The following is a 12,529-nucleotide window of genomic DNA, read 5'->3' on the forward strand; positions in this document are numbered from 1 at the left end:
AAATGTCAGGAAACCAACGCCATCATGTCACTCACTAATAGGAAATGGAAATACAGTGTGAAGCAGGAAAGCCTTTTTCAGCACCATGTGCCACAGACACTGTATTGATCTAAGTGGTCGTCACTCACTGTACCGACTGGGACTGAAACTCTACTCCCACCTCCATCACACCCGTTCAGCCTCACCCCCATCTTCACATCTTTGTCAACTGCATATATAACTTAAAGTTTTTACCTGTGAGCGATGCAAGCTCCTGCTTGGACACAGTGTGAGATTATCGTCAAAGAAACGTTGAGTTTGTTGCTTTTGAATTGGTATGTTTGTCCACACGTGGAGAGGATGATGGAGACCTGGGACAAAAGACATTAAAAGTGAGGGGAGGCAACGAAAACCAGAGAGTCTCACTCTAATAAAAAATTCTGACAAAATCCAGAGAAAATGTATCAATATTTTCCTCTGCTGCTCATCTTTCATTCAGTGAATTCAGACAGTGGCATCTTTCAGAGCATAATTACTGTAACTGGACTAACAGAGCCCGTCTGAAGGCTTTTTATTGGGTCGTAATATTGGTTTGCTTCATATCCCAACACTAAAAGAGTATAATAAAATAAATGGAAAATCATATATTACACCAGCAGCCTGATCATAAATGAGGCTAATAGCTGAAACAGCAGGTTCTGAGGTGATTCGTTCATTGACGACATCTTGGTTCAATGTGAAAATTGTGATTCATTTAAGATTTTAAATGAGAATTATAGTTGATGACCCCAGGTGTAAAGAAAAATTGACTGCAAGTAAATGCACAATACTTCACTTTTTCACAGACCATATGTAATGCATTTCATGAGTGGGTTTTCACTTCACCTGTATTTCAACATCACCAGCATTGTTAGTAAACAGGATTATTTTCTCCCAGTGGACTGGGAAGTGTCCTCTGTGAGGTGTTGACGAAGGACACTGTCACGCTGCTCCCTGTGTGTACAGCTGACTAGAGTCTAAATCCCAGATAAATTCATACCTTGACAAGAGAAGGCCTTCCAATATAATGCGTGTTGCAAGGAGCTGGGGGCTGTTAACATTGCTGAGGGGACTCTCCCTTGACTAACCATAAATCTGTTACCTCTGCTGCCTTCCCTCTGCCTTGTTATCGCCGTGTCTCCTGTTGTGAGGCTGGTGATTAAAAGGTGATTGAATTAAAGTGTCTCTACCTTTTTAATATCTCCCTTTTGCTCATTCTGTATTTCTCCCTGGGCTTATTGTCACTGTTGGGGATTTTGTTGTTGTTGTTGTGGTCTGCCCATCAATATACTAACTGTCAATCCAGATCAGTCACACTCTGGTTCTGTTAAATAACAGGAAAGACAGGAGTGTAGATGCCGCCGCAGGTCTTTGAATGGATGTATTTAGAGATTTAGAGATTAAGGAAGCAAGGTGATGAAGAGAGATGGTGAAGATATCAGACAGATTATGTTAGAGATTAGGATACGAAAGATGACTCATGGATGTAGTGAAGGGTATGAAGACATCAGATCTGCCTCCATCTTTGTTACTATTGTAATGATACCTACTTAAAGCCACCAATCATGGCCTTTGTCTCTTTATCATTCTCACTCTTTATGTCTAACAAAGACAACAAACAAAAAATGATTACAGAGAAGACCTTCTGATTAAAATTCATTAGGTCTAGACCTTTTTTTATGTTCATTTTCTATAAAAATTGTAACGATACAGAGAAGGTGTCTTGGCAACCAGAGGATATGTATTATTTCGTTCGGATTAATCAGGATAAATAACATTATAAATGGTCGTATTAATTAACACTGGCCAGTGGATGAGAACTATTGATTCTGACTTCTCGCTTCAGGATTACATTACCCAGCTCTTTCAACTCTTTCGGAGCTCTCGATACCGTGGGTCATGTTTGCTAATTAGAGCCGAATTTTCACTGTGACAGCACGGACTCACACATCAACACCTTTATTGTCAGGATAACACTGTGGCATCAAGGGACACCCGGGGAGGAGGGAGAGGACAGACGAACAGTGAGAGAGTCATGATGCTTCATTAAAGTGATTCACTCGGCTGGTTTTACTCCCTCTCTCGCTCCTCGTTGGACTTCTCTGTCTCCTCTGCTTTACCCCAGCTGCCCTTTGCTTTATGTCTCACTCCGGGTTTCACACGTCACTCGACACCGCTCATTACACGCTTTACCTCATTATGGCCGTTCATTAAATCATACTGGTCATTTTGTAATAATGGTGCTATGTACAGTATTGACAGTATGGCAACTGCAAAGAATCCTGATTTTCATTTTCATATACATATTTCTTTGAAACCTTTTTGCCCTCCATTATGGCTCAGAAGCATCAGTCTTCTGATGGCATCGCTTGTCAGACTAAATTGTAGAGGACGTTAAAGAATTCAACAGTACATTCCCCATGTGGTCTTCCTGTAAAAGCAATAGTTTCCCATCCAACAGGTTCCACTTTCCTATGTATTTTGTGATGTATAAAATGTCATTATATTCTGACTTACAGTGAAAGTAACATCTTCCTTTGGACGGTTCTTTTAGCCTAAGAATATGATAAAAGTTAGGTAATTTAAACCCAATTTTAAACCTGTTTAAAGAAGCGTTGTTAAATGTTTAGACGTGCTCTGGTTTAAATTTCATTTTCAAGAACCTTGTCAAATAAACGTTAGATAATATAACACTTGAAGAAGATATAAGGAGATAAAATCTGTTAAAGAGACTACAGTTTAGAGAAACATGTCTTTATAGGGTTTAGTTATTAAATCCTCTTAAATTACAACATCTGCCTTTTATTTTATTTTTTATCCTCATATATCACATAAGCACTTAAATAGTAATGGTGCAGTCTGAAAAGCACCGTGGAACAAAACACATTCCTTCTCCTTGAATGCATCGCCCATAGCTTCATGTATAGCACCGAGGAACAGCTGTTTCAGAAACATCTGACCTGTGCCCCACAAGTCTTCTACACTCACTCCTGCCTTTTCTCTCTGTGTCCATCTTTTCTGTGCTTCGCCCGGGGAGCATCCTAACTCACCCGGTCAAAGATCCTTCTCCTTCCTCTTTGTCTGCCCCGGCTGCTATGCTGGAGGCCCTGGGGCTCTTCCTAGTGCAACTGCTCCTCATGACATATCCCTTTGCAAAACACTTTCCTCACTTTCAAAAGCAGCGAGACCCACGAACACAATGCAAGCTGCAGAAAATAAATGTATTTTTTAAAACGCTAGCTGGTGCTGATGCTGACGTTCACAATTCCAACTTTTAAAGCAATAAATGTTTTCTTCAAAATAACTGCAGAAAAAAAAACATGCAACGAAACAGAACCATTTTAGTGTCTCGGTCTACTTCCCAATCCCTCAAATCCATTGGCTTTTCTGGGGTTTATGGTAGAAGTGTCTCATAACCTCCATTATTGTTTACAGCTCTCTGACCTGAGGGACAACTTAAGCAATTATATGTGACCAGCAAGACGTGAGAGGCATCTGCAACGATTTCCCTCCCTTGTTTTTATTAAGACCATCCACTAAACGACCCAGTGCAGGGGATTTGATAAGGCGGAGTTTGACGAGGGGAAAATGAGGTGGGAACGTGTTGTCAAGGTAACTAACCTGGAGCTAATCTGATTAACAAACATTGAACCAAAGGCAGGGCGGTGGAAATTAAACGTTTCACGTGATTTCATAGCGGCGGGGCTGAGGCAGGGTCACAACCTGATGACTGTGATGTCATCATGTTGTTTGGTAGTTTAATTTTCCTGACCACTGGGACCAATCACACTGTCATTGACCTGTCGTGTTACTGAGGGGCATCATTTTTAACAGCGGCCTTTGTTGCTTTTCATTACTTCTTTTGACCCGATACACGGGGACTATATGGGACAACAGGTTTGGAGGACAGGGGGTGGAAGCCGAGGTAAATACAAATTCCTAAATAAAGGTTGTAGTCATAGAATGTCGGTGGAACAGACAATAGGTAGAGTTGGAAGAGGCAGATTCTGTATGAAGAGGCTGAGATTTTCACTGGCAGTGACCAGGATGGACTGGACATAGATGAGCTGATCAGAGGGTCAGTTAAGGGGGAGGAGGTTAGAGATAAAGTTAGAGAGGAGAGGTTGAGATTGTCGGACATGTGTTGGAGAGAGATGGAAAAGTTTTTCTGGTACTATATTGTCTTTAGTGACTTTCTATGTGGAATTGATCCCACCACCTTCTAGTTATAGACATGCTGTAATAATTTATTATGAAAGAGCGTGGGTTGTGATTGCATAAATTAGCTTTTTTTTGCCTTTCAAATCCTGGCAAAAGATTTTTGGCCAGATTTAAAAAAATATATAATAAAATACTGTACAGTAGGTGTTAATAGCAGAGATCCATAACAGCATATTATACCTGCAAACTCAGACTTGCTGGGAACCAAAATATTACACAGACTCACTAGGCTTAATCTTAAAGAGCACTGTCTAATCGGCTCATCTAATACAAATTCTCTTCTAAAGCGACGGCACTCCCGTCTGTGATTCCTACTTTGACGATGTTCACCCCGCTGTGCAGGAGATGTGATGATAGCCCTGCTGTGGAAAGTATTATCAGGGGGTATTATTTAAAAAAAAAGTTTGGAACAAGTGTTTTTTATAACTACAGTATATGATGTAGTAAAGTGTTTTTACATCCAAAAGCAGTGCTCTCACTGTTCAAGAGTATAATTGTTGAGTACATTTATAACTGAAATATCTATCTATCTATCTATCTATCTATCTATCTATCTATCTATCTATCTATCTATCTATCTATCTATCTATCTATCTATCCATCCAATAATTCATCCATCTGTACACAATTGTGTAACTGTTTACTACAAACACCAGCACACTAACACATGCGCACACATGTATCCTGTGCAGATCAGTCAACCTAAATCCAGGCCCTTTTTCCCCCTGTTTCTTTTTATCTAACCATCACAATAAGCGCTGTAACAACATCATACGTCGTTACTGGTGTGCACTACAGTCAAAACCATGGCAGTCTAGGCGGAGTAGAGGGGCTTTAGAGTGGGATCAAATCATTTTCTAGTTCCTCAGGGGTAAAGAAAAGGCCTCTGACACATGCTTTTATGTACTGCTGCTTTTTAAAAATTTGAAGGGGAAGAGATGAAGTAAAAAAAAAAAAAAAAAATCTGCTTTAACCCCTTAGTGAAGAACCAGTGCTTTACACGCTGTATTGTCATATAAGTTATTAAATAACTATGACTTATTTCACTGAAATGATTAAATGAGATGGAACTTGATCTGTACATACCTTGTACTTCTATTGGCCCGTGGCAAAAAAGTCATCGCTTGACTGTATCCCTGTTAGGTTTTTGGTCTTTTTCTGCAAAGACAGATACAGAAATATCAACTGCCAGCCAATGTTGTTAACTACTGTTGAGCCCAACGGGTTACTGAAAATGTAAAAGTACTTGGTTACTAATCATTTGTTAATTGGTGACTAATTGCTGTGTTTGTCTGACTTTTGTCCATGTATAACAGTATTGTAGTAGCTCCAGTAGCGATTGGATTGGGATTGGAGATTTTGGTGGGCCAGATTCATCCCACGGGCCACCAGTTGATCACTGTCTTCCAAAACCTCCAGTTAATGAAGTTGAGTCGTAGTATTCAGTCACGTCGGATGATCCCTGTGTTTTGAGGTCACACCGTGTACGCTGTCAAATGAATAATGCAAATGTGTGACTCACATTAGTCACAGAGTCTGAGTCTGCTCTGTTTTTACCCCGTTCTGTCTGGCAGTGCTGGTGGGCAATAGTATAATTGAACACCTCTGTGTGTCAGACAGATTTATTTTACGACAGAGGAGTGTAAACATACTTGGGGAGCTAATGTTTATTTGTGTATTTTACTGGATTCTTTTGATTTTTATGGGAAAAGTTAGAGGTAAATCATTGTGGAAGTTCATTTGTTTTGTCTAGATGTGTGTGTATTAGTGTGCAGATAATACTCTGCGTGTGTGTGTAAGGTAAAAAAGGAACCCACATGCCTGGAGTGCCACGATGTCCACTCGAGAGAAAAGACACGGACGAAGAATACTACCCCACAGAGCAGCAATCACAGGTGTGGAAGGTCAAAGTTGCCCTGCCCAGGGTCAGAGGTCATAGAGCCAAGTTTAGTGGACCCACAGATCTGGACTCACACCCTGTTTTAGGCCTGGCTCAGACATAGGTTTCCTGCAACACAATAATATTGACCATGAACAGCATGCATTTGTGTAAAAGTTTTTGACAGCTCAGTATTGTCCATTAGGGAAAGTGGTCTCGAAACACGTTGCACCTATTTTGGCTTGTTATTTAAATTCATAAATTCATGTTAAGTGCTACATGACAAAGAAGATATTTCACACTGACATCACATTCACACATCCAGCTCTTGTCTGACTCATTTTCTGTGCTCAGTCCTGTGAACCCTGTGGCCATGGGACATTTTTATAAAACAATATAAACTAAGATAACTCTCCTTCAGCGACTGCATGTAGCATTTATTGTTTTGCATTAGGGTTCTAATGCATTCAGGACCTGGACTCACGTATAAACATCAAGTGTTAACAGCTAAGTGTGACGCAGGCCAACAGAAACAAACCTTTTTTTTTTCTTAAAGATGCTAATACTATTTTTGCACTGACATCCTCCACCCTAGGCGTCAGTGTCACCTGTTCCTCAAGCTGGCCCCGGTTTGACAGCCTGGCTTGCCTGTCTCATTACCCCTGCTCTCAGACATGTTTGAGGGCACATAACGACTCTGTGCCTTCCTGCCCCTGTCACTGTATCACCTGCACACCTTCTCTGACAAACAGCCTGGAGATAGCTGCCTGCACAGTCGGCTTCTCTTCTGTTGCTTCCCTCACTTCTCTCACCTTCTCCACTGAGTCTCGACAGAGCTTAGTTGCTGTTAAACATCTAGTGAGTCCAGACCGTACTATTTATGAGTCCTTCTGTACATGAGAGAGGCTGTGGTGGATTGCATTAGCCTCAGCCTACCACTAAATTATGCCAGTATTTCTTGAAGCTCTTGGCAGCATGAGGGGGCAATTCATTCCGACTAAATGTAGGCTGCCATGACGTGTGAAGAGTGCTTTGTGGAGAGCGCTTGGTGGAGCCAAACAAAGCTTACGTCAGCTCAGACTAAATCACCCTCAAGTATCAAAAACCACTCGTGCTTCATCCCATCCTTTATGATGTGGCTGGAGACACTCAGTGGATTAGCGGGACGGGGAATTTGGACGAGTGGAAAAAAGGCGGCATTTTATATGGACGGCCACCTAATGTAATTGTCAAATGCTTCAGTCGAGTAGACTGCGCTGCCATCGGTACCAAAGGACTCTGCCAAAACTGAAACACTGGCACCATACAGCCGTCAGGAATTGGATACAGAACTGCTGTGATGGTGAGTTAGCTGTTTAGTCAGAAAAAAGGAGAATGTTTATCTTCAGATTTGGATATTTTTTAGGTATTTTAAGTACTTCTATTTTGCAATACACCCTCAGGACAAAGTCCACAGAACCATTGTACACATCACAGCTTTTCTTTCATGTCCAATGGCCTCCAAAGGCTTTGTCCAAGCTTTTTCAAGCGTCCTCTGTCCAGGAAGCGTGACACCAGAGCCTATGGGACTAAACAATCTGTCAGCCACTAAAGAGGGACCACGAGACACGCTTCAACCATAACGGCAATGGATTTATACTGTTTCTTGTATCCGGAGTGGGATATTTTCCTTGCTTGTCCTGTACACTTTAACCTTACTGCAGTGTCAACTAAAAAAAAAAAAAAAACACACACAATTCCACTCACAGGTTGCTGCGTTCTGTATTCCCAAGTTACTGCTGGCTGTCACTTTGTCTACATTTCCTCATTGTTCCAAGGTTGTTCTTTGTTTATCCTCCCTGTAGTATTGGTTTTGCTTGTCAGTCTCGGTTTTCCCCACTCGCCTTTCAGCTCACTTGAAACACGTAACAAATCATTCACTTAAAATAGCCAGAGGCCGAGTCCCCAGCCACATCCTTCCAATCATTGTCTCTCTTCTTTCCTAATTTGTTGAATTTAATAAGTGTGGATTCGAACTAACGTTTAACCCTGATTACTGAAAAGAATGAAATGATGGTTTAAGGCCTGGATGTGATTAGTATTTCTGTTTGCATTTAGTTTCATATTGATGCTTTAAATATCTAACAGACTGCATTGTTTTTTTTTTTGTTGTTTTTTTTTTTTTTTGGTCAAACTACAGAATAACATGTGTAGTTAAATCCCATATTGTAAGAAAAGATTATTATTCTCTAACTTTGTTAGTGTCTACCTCCATCTTCTTCGTTCCACTGGTGGTGTCGCTTCTTCAAGATCAGCAGCACCAGATGTTCCACACGCATTGTTTGGAACAGTTCGTTCCAGATTCTTTTTCTGATGCAAATCTCCATAAAGGTTTTCTTCTCCTCCGTCTTCTGCTCTGGAGTTTAAAGGCAGCCTTGTCGACTCACAGATCCAGAGACTTCACGACCTGCTGACCAACAACGTTGTCAGTTTGTGTATTTGATTTTTAGTATTTGAAGTAAACTGAACACAATCCACATTGTATTTTTAAAAACAATCATAAGATTATTTGTTAATTTGGAAATTGTTGTGTTAGCAGCAGATATGCTGTTAACAGGCTGCCACTAGTAAGCACCAAGCATGTGGTTCCTCTGGGAATCCAACCCAGGACTCTCTGCTTCCGAGGCAGACCTACTACCACTAACCACACTATGGAATCAACTAAACTTATTTAGGCCACTTTGCTATAGCTAATGAAAGAAAATGTTGACATTTCATTAGCCCTACTGTGTCCTCTGTTTTAGCTTTGCAACCCCTGAGGGGCCCGCCCCCCCCTTTGGGAACCACTGGTTGGTAATAGTGGAGGGAATCAACCTGATCTTCATCCCTCTGTCACCATGTTTTATATTTTCAGTATAAACCAAACAGTTGCATAAACAGAATCAAGTCGATATATATCAGCTCTCTTTACTTTAGTGGATGTTTGTCAGTACAACCCCCACATTCCCTGAATTTCACAAACTCTTCAGATAAATAACCCAGAGTGGGGCCTACCTTGTGTGACTCTCCTGTCAGCGCTAATGTAAAAGCTGTTTCTTTGCTCCGGCTCTGTCACGATGCATCTGGTCCTTCAGCGATGGTCTCTCTGGCTTCTTCCCCTTCTGTCCTCCCTCTCATCTTTCTCCCTCCCTTGATATGTTCCACGGGCTTGATATTCACCAGGATGACTGGGGGAGCTGCACACACACCGGCTCATCCACACTAACAGTAATTACCCACAAGCCTCTTGTTATGTAGGGAAAATATGTTGAGGGGATGTGACTCTCTGCTCTCCGCTCTCAACTGTTCAGACCAATTTTCAGTTTTATAACTGATACGAACATTTCTTAACTAATATATTACAAAATGATGAAGAACTCCTGGCTGGGTTTACTGTTTGAAATTTAAGTTTCCATATTTTAATTTGTTTTTCTTTCCTGCAAACGTCTGTTCAGGGATCACAAATAACCTGTAGGAGTTTTCATAAACTAACTAACATTTTATCTTTCAGATCATCATACTTTACAACACATACATCAAACTCAAGGCCTGTGGGCCAAATGTGGCCCACCACATCAATTTATATGGCCCATCAGAGATCATCATGTGTATGGTTGTCTTAAATATAAATCTTTACCTCAGAGACGCACTATACTGGACGGGTAAAACACACTGGTCAAATTCAGGTTATTTCAATAACTCGTCACCTCAAACCCAGAGCAGTCATTCCTCTTACTGTTTCACACAGTCTCAGTGGCTCATATAACACATTTGAGAAAACTCGGCTCAATTTGAAAATTTATTTTCATATAAAAAAGACACTATGAAAACATTAGAGGACTACTTTGTACAATCGTATGTATAAAAAGAACAAAAAAATGAGGGAGAAAAAAAAGAAAAGCAGTTTTTTTTTATAAGGGATAAATCAACTGGAACTGTGGACCAGTTGGTTTATGCCTTAAGGCTGGACATGAAGATGGCTATATATGAAAGTTAACCTGCAAATTTCCTCGCGTTCATAATAATTTTTAATTTAAGTTCAGCTGGCCTTTGACAGCAAAAAGGAAAAGAGATCCTGCAGGTGATCTCACATTAATTTGGTCACTCTTATCAAATATAAATCACAGACCTTTTTTACTTACCATTTCTGGAGGAACTTTGTGTTAAGTCTAACAACGCAATGAAAGAAAAAAGACAAATCTCACTACTGTCCACCTCTTCATTTTTCCGTGAGCAGCCGCGGGAACAAGATGTTTACTCAGTAATATCATGTTTAATTGGAAAAAAAAAAAAAAACATCAGTGGAAGGAGCCGTGTTCGCTTTCATTGTCGACATGATGGGGTGGATCTGACATACTCGGACTGGAGTAAGGTTGGGTGAATGTGACCTCAGCTCGGCAATAAGAGGCCAGACGCTTCTTCCTCCTCCAGGAGAGCAGGCGACTGAGCAATAGGCTCGTCTCGCAGCTGATTAGCTTAAAAGGTTAGAAGGCCTGCATTCTTGTCTCCCCATATGTGCTGCACTGCACTACCACCACATTAGGGATCTTAAAACAGATGGGTTAAGGTCTAGATTGCGAAATGTCAGGACAAATCACCCTCCCCGGATAATTGCTGTTTTGAGCACTTCTTTTCTTAATCAATGTCTCTGCCTGTCTCGCTTTTTCTCCAAGTGTATTTTTGGATCCTTTAGCTTGAATAGGATTTTGTTTTTATTGAATTTTTTTTCTCATTGATTTGGACAGATAAACTTTTTTTAACAGGTCAAGAAAATAAAATAGAAGTCTTTCACTGTCAAACATCAGTGTTGGTAAGAGCTTTAAGTTTTCATATTTTAATGAAATACGCTTATGATATTTTATCTTTCATATCGTTATAGCTTACAACGCATACATCAAACTCAAGGCCTGTGGGCCAAATGTGGCCCGTCACATCGATTCATGTGGCCCATCAGAGATCATCATGTGTATGGTTGTCTTAAAAATAAATCTTTATATCAGAGACTCTATACTGACTGTGTAAAACACACTGGTGAAATTTCTTGCGGTAACTCACAATTCTTTTTTCTTGAATTTCAATTATGTTTGGCCTTAATTTTACATTTTTGCCTGATTTGTTCCTTCATTTCAATCAGTCTTTGTTATCTGTGTTTTTATAGTTACGGGCTTTTACTCCACCTGCAGCAATCGTGCCTTTAACTTAAAATGTTCTGTAAACATTATTTGAAGCCCACTTGATCATTAGAATTCACACTGCACATTCTCGCAGGATTGAGGTGTAGCACTAACAAGACCAACTGGATGTCCATCTGCAGCTACCGAGGTACAGATGTAGAATATCAAGCGAGGAGCATCAGTACAGGCTGTTTTCCCCTCACACTTCAGTCTGTCACCTCGTGGCCTCTTGACCTCCTTGACACCTCCTATGTCTTTCTGTTCAACTGTCTTTCCGCTCACAAGCACGGAATGCAATCACATGGAGAGGGCACCATGTGAACACAGTATTACACAACTGCCCTCGGTGCCCGACAACGGCTCTACAAGTCCGCAGGTAGTGCAACGCTTGGCGGGCAGGAAGAGAAGACGGAAAAAGGAAAAGGAAAATTGATTAAGAAACAGAGTTATGTTTTTTACAAATTCTCAAGAAGCGGTGATTTAGCTAAAAGGGATGATCGTTTCAGACCAAACAAAACATGAGCGATGAGGTGCTGAAGAATGATGGTAAATGCAGCAAGGAGAAGTTTAATTTGGGTTGAAAATAACCAAGATGTAATCTTCCCCCAGCATCGTTATAATAGATGATAGCTGAATTGCTTTCAGATGCTGCAATCTTTAAAGGCCTTTATCTCCGAACAGTGGGGGAGAAGAGAAAATGCGAGAATCTGCATGACGATCACTATCCCTTTCCCTCGTGGATAAACAACATGCAGCGCGCATTATTCCGGGAAAAAAACAAATTCACACTTTTTGTCTCTCCTTAAATCGGCTTTTCGGAAATTCCACACAGGGAACGAAAAGACAGAGAATCGAAAACTTGTGAGAAAATAAAGCCATTCTTCTTGAACACACAGATCAGAGAACACAACTCAGTTGGTAGCCTTTTGTTACAGTCTTATTATTTTTTTCATTAAAGTTTCAAACCAAACGAGATGGTGTATTTTGGAAAATACATAAGTGGGAAATACAACGTTGATGAGGAGGATGAGAAAGGAAAGGATGAATGGGACTGACAAAGTGGAACCTGAAAGAAAAGCCGAGGACGGCGAATCAACGAGCAGCTCTCTCCTTTTAACCCGTCCGCTATCCATCTAAAAATGATGAAAAGCAAAAGAGAGAGAAATAAAGGAAAAATGGAGATTGAATGACATCCTCACCATTATAACAGACCTGGAAA

Source organism: Cynoglossus semilaevis, chromosome 18, assembly GCF_000523025.1.
Source record: "Cynoglossus semilaevis isolate Cse_v1.0 chromosome 18, Cse_v1.0, whole genome shotgun sequence".
NCBI lineage: Eukaryota > Metazoa > Chordata > Actinopteri > Pleuronectiformes > Cynoglossidae > Cynoglossus > Cynoglossus semilaevis.